The 8,795-nt window shown below is 46.9% G+C and overlaps 1 long non-coding RNA gene across 1 annotated transcript; it reads right to left on the reverse strand.

The window, feature by feature from the left end:
• Positions 1–2,939: 2,939 nt before the first annotated feature.
• On the reverse strand, positions 2,940–6,130 carry LOC141441868 (uncharacterized). The gene is made up of 4 exons (XR_012452863.1): positions 6,121–6,130; positions 5,129–5,385; positions 4,234–4,375; positions 2,940–2,960 (listed from the first exon to the last, which is right to left on the reverse strand). It is a non-coding gene; the product is annotated as an uncharacterized lncRNA (long non-coding RNA).
• Between the last annotated feature and the right edge of the window lie 2,665 nt (positions 6,131–8,795).

Genomic DNA, 8,795 nt, shown 5'->3' on the forward strand with positions numbered 1-8,795 from the left:
CAGGCGCGCTAGCTCGACAATAATGAATTAGCGCGCCTGCAATCAGTCACATTTTTTTTTTTTAAAGTTAAAAAGGCCATGGAATTGTTGGCACAAGTCGTATACAGCCAAGTCTAATGGCCGGTATCAGATATTTTGTTGGAACTCCGGACTTTTTCTATTGGGTCTGAAATAGCTTGTGGTGTTTTCGGTGGAAAAATACTCCTGCAGTTTATTTTTAATGAAAAAAGGCGGGAAAGCATAAGAAAGATTTTGGAATAAAATTAAATTTTACAATATATTTTGAGAAAAAGTTTATTCTATTTCAGAATTATTCACCATTTTTGAGAAAAGCTTTATATTAGTCTCGGCTGGAATAGCAATTGCTGGCTTCGTATTAGTTAAACGGACTCGCAAGCTCGTCCGTTTAATACTCATACTCAGCCAGCAATTGCCTACTTCCAGGCCACGACAATAATCTACTATTAAGCGTTTGTACCTTTTAACACGCTACAGATTCAGATAGATAGTAAACCAACCACTTGCTGAAAAAAAAGAAAGAAAAAAAATTACTCGTGATTTAAAAACCACTAATTTCTAAAGTTTGACTTAATTCTTTATGCAAAGAAGTTGCTTATTTATCAGTAATTAACAGAATGTTTTTTTACCAAAGTGATGTTTTGTTCCTTACCAATTTCACGAAAACCATTAAACTCTACCCCTAGCAGATTGGATCAAAGTTATTGCAAATGAGCTCTAGTAAAACCTACTTAAACCAACAGGTCGAATCACCAATCGCCCTGTATAAGAGCTAGTGTTATACTTCGGCAAGTTCAAATGCACTCGGTAGAATCTAGTTGCAGTCACTAATTATCAAAAAATCTTGATAAAGACAGCAAAGGCTCAATGCAACACACGACTGCAACGTTCGTATTTGTCAATGTCTATACATCAAACTATTACCGCAGTGCATGAGCTCGTCGGAGCCGTCGCTGCAGTCGACTCGGCCGTCGCAGCGCCACGTCAGCGGGATGCACTCGATGCCCTCAGTGCTGCAACTGAACTGGTCCTCGCTGCACAACGTTTGAGGCGTCGTGGTGTCAAAAAGGTGTGGGGTGCTTTTTTTTTGGTCGGGGATTTCAAGGAATTTGAAATAAATTTGTTTCAAACATGGTTGTAAGATTTTATGTCATTTTGAAAATAAAACACGGCAAATCTTATATTGTATTTTCTATTAAAACGTCTATGGTTAAAAAAATTATGCATTCCACACATTCCTTGAAACATAAAATCTCTCTACTCACGGCCGGTACTCGGTCGGCCGCCGAGATTAATACTACGCCAGCCCGGAGCAGCGCGCGGGCAGCGTGTGCGGTCAGTCTGCCGGTGTAATGTTACTGACCGGGGCTGCAGCCGGCCTCGTCCGCCCCGTCGGGGCAGTCGGGCGCCCGTCGCAGCGCCACTGCGGCGGTAGTAGCAGCGCGCCCGCGCCGCACGGCAGCGCGCCGGCGCCCAGCGTGTGTGGTCAGTCTGCCGGTGTAATGTTACTGACCGGGGCTGCAGCCGGCCTCGTCCGCCCCGTCGGGCAGTCGGGCGCGCCGTCGCAGCGCCACTGCGGCAGGTAGCAGCCGCCGCCCGCGCCGCACGGCAGCGCGCCGGCGCCCAGCGTGTGTGGTCAGTCTGCCGGTGTAATGTTACTGACCGGGGCTGCAGCCGGCCTCGTCCGCCCCGTCGGGGCAGTCGGGCGCGCCGTCGCAGCGCCACTGCGGCAGGTAGCAGCCGCCGCCCGCGCCGCACGGCAGCGCGCCGGCGCCCAGCGTGTGTGGTCAGTCTGCCGGTGTAATGTTACTGACCGGGGCTGCAGCCGGCCTCGTCCGCCCCGTCGGGGCAGTCGGGCGCGCCGTCGCAGCGCCACTGCGGCAGGTAGCAGCCGCCGCCCGCGCCGCACGGCAGCGCGCCGGCGCCCAGCGTGTGTGGTCAGTCTGCCGGTGTAATGTTACTGACCGGGCTGCAGCCGGCCTCGTCCGCCCGTCGGGGCAGTCGGGCGCGCCGTCGCAGCGCCACTGCGGCAGGTAGCAGCCGCCGCCCGCGCCGCACGGCAGCGCGCCGGCGCCCAGCGTGTGTGGTCAGTCTGCCGGTGTAATGTTACTGACCGGGGCTGCAGCCGGCCTCGTCCGCCCCGTCGGGGCAGTCGGGCGCGCCGTCGCAGCGCCACTGCGGCAGGTAGCAGCCGCCGCCCGCGCCGCACGGCAGCGCGCCGGCGCCCAGCGTGTGTGGTCAGTCTGCCGGTGTAATGTTACTGACCGGGGCTGCAGCCGGCCTCGTCCGCCCCGTCGGGGCAGTCGGGCGCGCCGTCGCAGCGCCACTGCGGCAGGTAGCAGCCGCCGCCCGCGCCGCACGGCAGCGCGGCGCCGCGCCCAGCGTGTGTGGTCAGTCTGCCGGTGTAATGTTACTGACCGGGGCTGCAGCCGGCCTCGTCCGCCCCGTCGGGGCAGTCGGGCGCGCCGTCGCAGCGCCACTGCGGCAGGTAGCAGCCGCCGCCCGCGCCGCCACGGCAGCGCGCCGGCGCCCAGCGTGTGTGTCAGTCTGCCGGTGTAATGTTACTGACCGGGGCTGCAGCCGGCCTCGTCCGCCCCGTCGGGGCAGTCGGGCGCGCCGTCGCAGCCCCACTGCGGCAGGTAGCAGCCGCCGCCCGCGCCGCACGGCAGCGCGCCGGCGCCCAGCGTGTGTGGTCAGTCTGCCGGTGTAATGTTACTGACCGGGGCTGCAGCCGGCCTCGTCCGCCCCGTCGGGGCAGTCGGGCGCGCCGTCGCAGCGCCACTGCGGCAGGTAGCAGCCGCCGCCCGCGCCGCACGGCAGCGCGCCGGCGCCCAGCTCCGCGCACCCGTTGCGCGCGCAGCCGCCCTCGTCCGACCCGTCCGCGCACTCCGCCAGACCCGGAGCAGCGCGCTGACAGCGCAACGCAGGTACCGTCGTCGCATCTGGTCACACAAATAGTAACAGCCTATTTATAAAAAAATCCTTAATTGAGGTTTGATCGGTCTGTTACTTAGCAGACTGATTAAGCTTGATAGGCGGTTTCAAGAAGTATGATTCATAAACGCTGCTAGCAGTCTGCTAGTTGTTGAGCTGCTGATAGACGGATTAGACGCGTTATGTTGGCTATCTTGACAAATCAAAGTCAAAAAAATGCCCTCATCGATAATTAAAAAAAAAATGACAGCAGTGGCAGCAGAGATGTTTTTTTTCCCGCCATTTCCGATCCGCATGTTTATGAACCTAAGTGCAAAAAGCCATAATTATGTTAATCATCCTAATTTTATTTTTCTCATATTTATTGTTAGTAAAGTAGCAGTAATAAATACCTAATTTAGAGGGTTTTTAAATACAATTTTTAATCTTTGCGTAACCAGGGAGGGTTCACTAAAAATATCTTCGGTATGGTTTTTTGCTCTTGTCAAAGTCAGCTGTTCAAACTTGTGGCGGCCATTTTGTGACTTAGCAGGGAGATAAAGGAGGGTCTACGGTCCTCTAACTTTAGCAGAACCTTGATCGACTGATTAGCGCTAACAGACGTTTATGAATCATGTTTTTTAGCATCGGGCCTTCAAGGAGCCTTCAAGGAGGCTCTAACTTTTTATGAATAAGGCTGTAAGTCTTTGTTTAAAATGTTGTGTGACAGAGTGGCGGTATAGGTAGAGTCATTCACGATGACGAGTGCCGTGGTTCTTATTACAATGTCATTAATGTCTTATTTTGTCAAAATCACGCGTCTTCGTGAATGTCACTAGGTATATGAAAAAGAAGCCTTTCACAGCGACTGAACACTCGATAGACTATCACAAAAATAAAACAAATAATGTTGAAAGATTTTTTGAAATCGGTCCAGTAGTTTTTAATTTAATTCGTTAGAACCATCCAAACATACAAAAACACAAATCTTTCCTCTTTTAAGTAGTACAAGTATGATGTGTTTCAAAATTGTGCGGAATATTTAACTGCAGTCGAACGTTCATAGGCCGAGCCGACTCCTGGTGATGCCTAATCTATTTACAGGAGTTTAGGTCAGATGGTTAACGACAAGTAGAAGTCCGAGATAACGCTAAAATAAAAACGACCGAGGCGATTGCTGGATGACAAATGATTTGATGAAGGCTTGCGCAGCATCCGTTAATGCAGATGATCTATGTAGATGAATAAATATGAATAAACCGAAATAAAACTAGATCGACTGTTAAGGACGAGGTCACTCACCTGAACTGAGTGTCGGGACAGTCGCAGACGGTCTCGTCGCTGCCGTCGTCGCAGTCGTCGACGCCGTCGCACAGCGCGCCGGCGCGCACGCAGCGCCCGCCCGCGCCGCACGACACCGTGTCCGCGGGGCACGAGCGCGACGCTAAAACAATACACGAGTTAACACCATTTTACTATTCTACATGGAATAGTGTGCATACGTATCGTGTACGTATTCCTGTGCGTTTCAACGCTCGAGGAAAACAAAACCGCAACTATACGCGCGTACAGGCGCTTCCAAAAACTAGCTTATACGCGCAAATAAAACGCTAGTCTGAAATCACCTTTTTAGACCTTTTCCTAAAACCACGTTTTTAAGATATCAAGCATGAATATGATGAGCCCTTTTTGTAAAATAATTAATTAATTCAGTCGTTACTTCGCTGAGGTCAAATGTTGTTTAAATAAATGAAATTCCATTGTTGTTTAGTTATAAGCATGAAAAATGTAAAAACCCCAATATAAAAAAGGCACAACACTATATACACCAAATTAATTAATTTCCATTTGCAATTTGTGTTTTTACATTTTTTAAGATTAATCTTAGTCCGCAATGGTATCCGTTCATTTCGCAACTAAAATTTGGCAACCTGTTTCGTTTCGCAACTTTTTATTTCGCAAACTCTAAAACTGTGAATGTTTTAGGATTTATTTCAGGGCCATCGTGTAAACCTTTAGGAAGTGAGGTTAGTTTTTTTTTAAATCCTGAAATATTTACAGTTTCAGAAATATTAAACAGTTGCGAAATGTGCAACGAAATTAAAAGTTGCGAAATGATTCAGGTTGCCAAACGTTAGTTTCGAAACACTAGTGAACCGTCTGTAATAGCTGAGTGGGTGTGAGTGCAATAACTTACTGCAGTAATACAAGTCCTCGTCGCTCGCGTCTCCCGGGCCACAGTTGGGGATGCCGTCGCACACCAACTCCTCGGGTATACACTCGCCCTCGGCGCAGGCGAACTGGCCGTCGGGGCAGTGCGTGTTGACGGGCGGCAGGAGCTCCGGTCCGGGCTCAGTTCCCGGCCGGCGGTGCACGAGCAGACCACGCCGCCGGATGATTTGGTGCAGATTTCGGCGCAGCCGCCGTTAAGGGTCGCGCAAGGATCGGGGGAGCCTATAGACATATCGATAGGTTCAACCAATTTTTTCCACTTTGAGCCTCCATCCATCCATCCCAGCCTATATACGTCCCACTGCTGGGCACAGGCCTCCTCTCAGAACAAGAGGGCTTGGGCCATAGTTCCCACGCGGGCCCAGTGCGGTTTGGGAACGTCACACGCACCATTGAATTGCTTCGCAGGTTTATGTAGGTTTCCTCACGATGTTTTCCTTCACCGCAAAGCTCGTGATAAATTTCAAATGTAATTCCGCACATGAATTTCGAAAAAGGCAACGCATAAACATACTTTAATACATATTAAACATTCAAGACCCGAGAACAAACATTCGTATTATTCATACAAATATCTGCCCCGGCCGGGAATCGAACCCGGGACCTCTAGCTTCGTAATCAGGTTCTCTAACCATTTGGCTATCTGGTCGACACCAGAGAATTCAGCAGAGGTTTCCCAAAAAATCTTTTGTTTATGTTTAGAACCCCCAACGCAAAAAGAGGGATGTTAACTTATAAGTTCGACCGCTATGCGTGTCTGTGTGTATATTTGTGGCACCTCAGCTCTTAAACGGGTGGACCGATTTGAATGCGGTTGTTTTTATTTGAAAGCAGGTGTTCTAGCCATGGTTAAGAACCAGAAATAAGACATGTTTTATCAAAATTGGTTAAGCGTTTTTGAGATATTGAACTTTGAAGTGTCAACTTTTTGTTGGTTAGGCTATAGAATGTACTGACAGGTCTGGTGTGGGCGTGACGCAGACGAGCCCCATGGGGCGCGGCAGGTCCTTGCGCAGTGCGCGCGCGCCGCCGCCGCGCCCGTCCGCGCGCAGCACGCCGCGCCCCACCCAGTCCGACCAGAACACCCACCCGCGGCACGCGGCCACGTCGAACGGTGCTCCGCGCCGGACCGCACCGATCTAAAACAATACAATACTAATAATTACAACTAGAGTTTAAACGCGGCTTTGCATGCGTAAACTATTCTATCTGGTAGTTACAAATGAAATTCCGGGATATTGCAAAATTTCCCTGGGAATTCCCATAATTTATATCGTGGATTTATTGACGTTTGACGTTTCATGAGTCTAACTCCGGCGTTTGAAATTGTTAAGATTTTATCCCTTTAAGATTACTTGTTTCTACACATTTTGAAGGTTGCTTGGAAGAGGAACCTTGGAAAATTTTCTCTGTTTATTGAATCAGGCATTACTTTGCGGAGGTCCATATCAATGAACTAAAAACAAATACACGTAACTAGCAATATACACAGGATGTCCCATAAGTAGAATGTCAAACTTAAATGAGAGATAGTGTTTTCAGAATTTTTGAAAAATGAATACCCGCACTAAGATTTCAAATTGTGATATTCGGAATTGATTGTTTTTGCGTTTAATTTTATTAAAACTAATCTTGAATAGTTGTGATAAGATGCAAAAAATCATTTTGGAAAATATTGCAGTTTTTTATTTTTTTTATTTCAATTTAAGTTTTGCCTGTTTTGAAATTTGGTTAAGATTTGATTTATCAGTGAAAAAAAATTACAAGTCTACTGTTTAGCTTACTAGCTTAAAAACACGTCCATATATTCAAAAATGATAAATATCTTATCTTTATCATAAAAACATTGTCAGGAATAAAATATGTGCACCGTGCAATAAGCAAACTAAAAATCGCGTTAAGTTAGTACTGCCACCTTATCTAAGTTAAGGCGCGAACTGGATCAGAATGCACGCTGGTTTTATTCAGCAGCTATGCAAAATCAAATTAAATAAAACAAAACCTGATTTCTCACGTTTAATTTCACTTTTAGCAAACAATGATAAAATGCTCCTCCCTATTCTCCTCATTCCGGGGGCATATGTGAAGCTAGTGTAAAAGCCACATGTTTAAGCTACTCACGTGTCTATGCGACCCATCGAGCAGACAGCGTTCAATCTTGTCCAGCCTCGCGTCTGCCCAGAAAAGCATTCTCGTTGTATGCTCGATGGCCAATCCGTTTGGCATTAGGATGTCTTTGGAGATAATGGTTTGCAGTTCACGTCCGCTGCTGTATGCGCGCTGAATGCGAGGGTTGGAGTCATTCCAATTGGTCCAATACAGTCGCCTGTAAGAAAACTGTCAAGTTAGAACCTATGCACTGGTACACTTGTTCTGGTATAGTAGGAAATTTTATTTAGAGGGGCCATCACCACACCAATCGAAGCTGGTATGAAACTCACCATACCTGTCGAGGAAGACGAGAGACCGGATCTACCGTACAGCTTATTGGATCTCTAATGTACATTGCCATCGGGACAAGGCCTGACATATCGCACACAGTGTCTTATCTAAGTCAATTCAATGTACATTACGGGGAGGTGCATTGGAAAGCTGCCAAACGGGTACTGAGATATCTCAAGGCAACTAAAGACCTGAGCCTATGTTTCAAAAAGGAATCAAGTTAAAGTGACATTGTATAATGTGCCTTTTTTTAATAGCCTTCCCTCCTGACCTCCACAACAATATGCCTACAGTAAGCCCGTGCTAAGGCTCCGACTTCAGACTGGTAGATAATTATTTGAATGTTTTTTGTAGTCGGTTCAATTTTTTGTTAAAAATTTTTTTTATGAACTACACCGTAGTAGTACACCGTGTTATTTATAGGCTTTATATGAGTACTACTCCTGTGCAAATATATCAACAATCTACGTCATAATCAAGGAGGGGAATTTTCATAGCAAAATCAAATGTCAAGAGGGATTGACCATTGTGTTTTATCGACTGTCGATGTTTAATTATCAGGTACCACGATATGTTTTAGGTAATTAAATTAGACCTTTGTCCCGCCATTTGCCTTTGTGGTACCAAAAAAAATTATTCTGTGTGTTTGTTACAATTTAAACATAAAATCGAAACGGAAATGATAAACAGTGTAAACTGACGATAGACTAGCCTTCATTCAAAATAACAGAATCGAAATCTATGTTTGTACTAATTATATTTTCTTCATCTTGTCTGTAGTAACAAAGTATTGTCATTATTTTCTCTACACTGTCACCCCGTGTTTTTTTTTTATGGTATAGGGGCAAACGAACAGTCGGGTACAAACGTTCTAGAGTGGAAGCTATGGGGGAAAAGCGACCTCAGGGTAGACCACAAATGCGGTGGAAGACGATGTCAGAAAGGTTGCTGGCTCAAATTGGATTCAAAGTGCTCAATGTCGCGACGAATGTAAATAATTAAAGAGCCTACACAGAGAAGGTTTGGAAAGGGCTGAAGAAGAAGAGAATATAAATACGGTATTTGACAAACTCCTGATTTTGCCATATCTTAAATTATTATGAAAATATAGATATACAGATAGTGTTTTACGAAGAGAAATTTAAATCGATTGAAAATTGATTTAAAGTGATTTTTTTAAAAATCTATAT

This window comes from Choristoneura fumiferana, chromosome 24, assembly GCF_025370935.1.
Source record: "Choristoneura fumiferana chromosome 24, NRCan_CFum_1, whole genome shotgun sequence".
In the NCBI taxonomy this organism is placed as follows: domain Eukaryota; kingdom Metazoa; phylum Arthropoda; class Insecta; order Lepidoptera; family Tortricidae; genus Choristoneura; species Choristoneura fumiferana.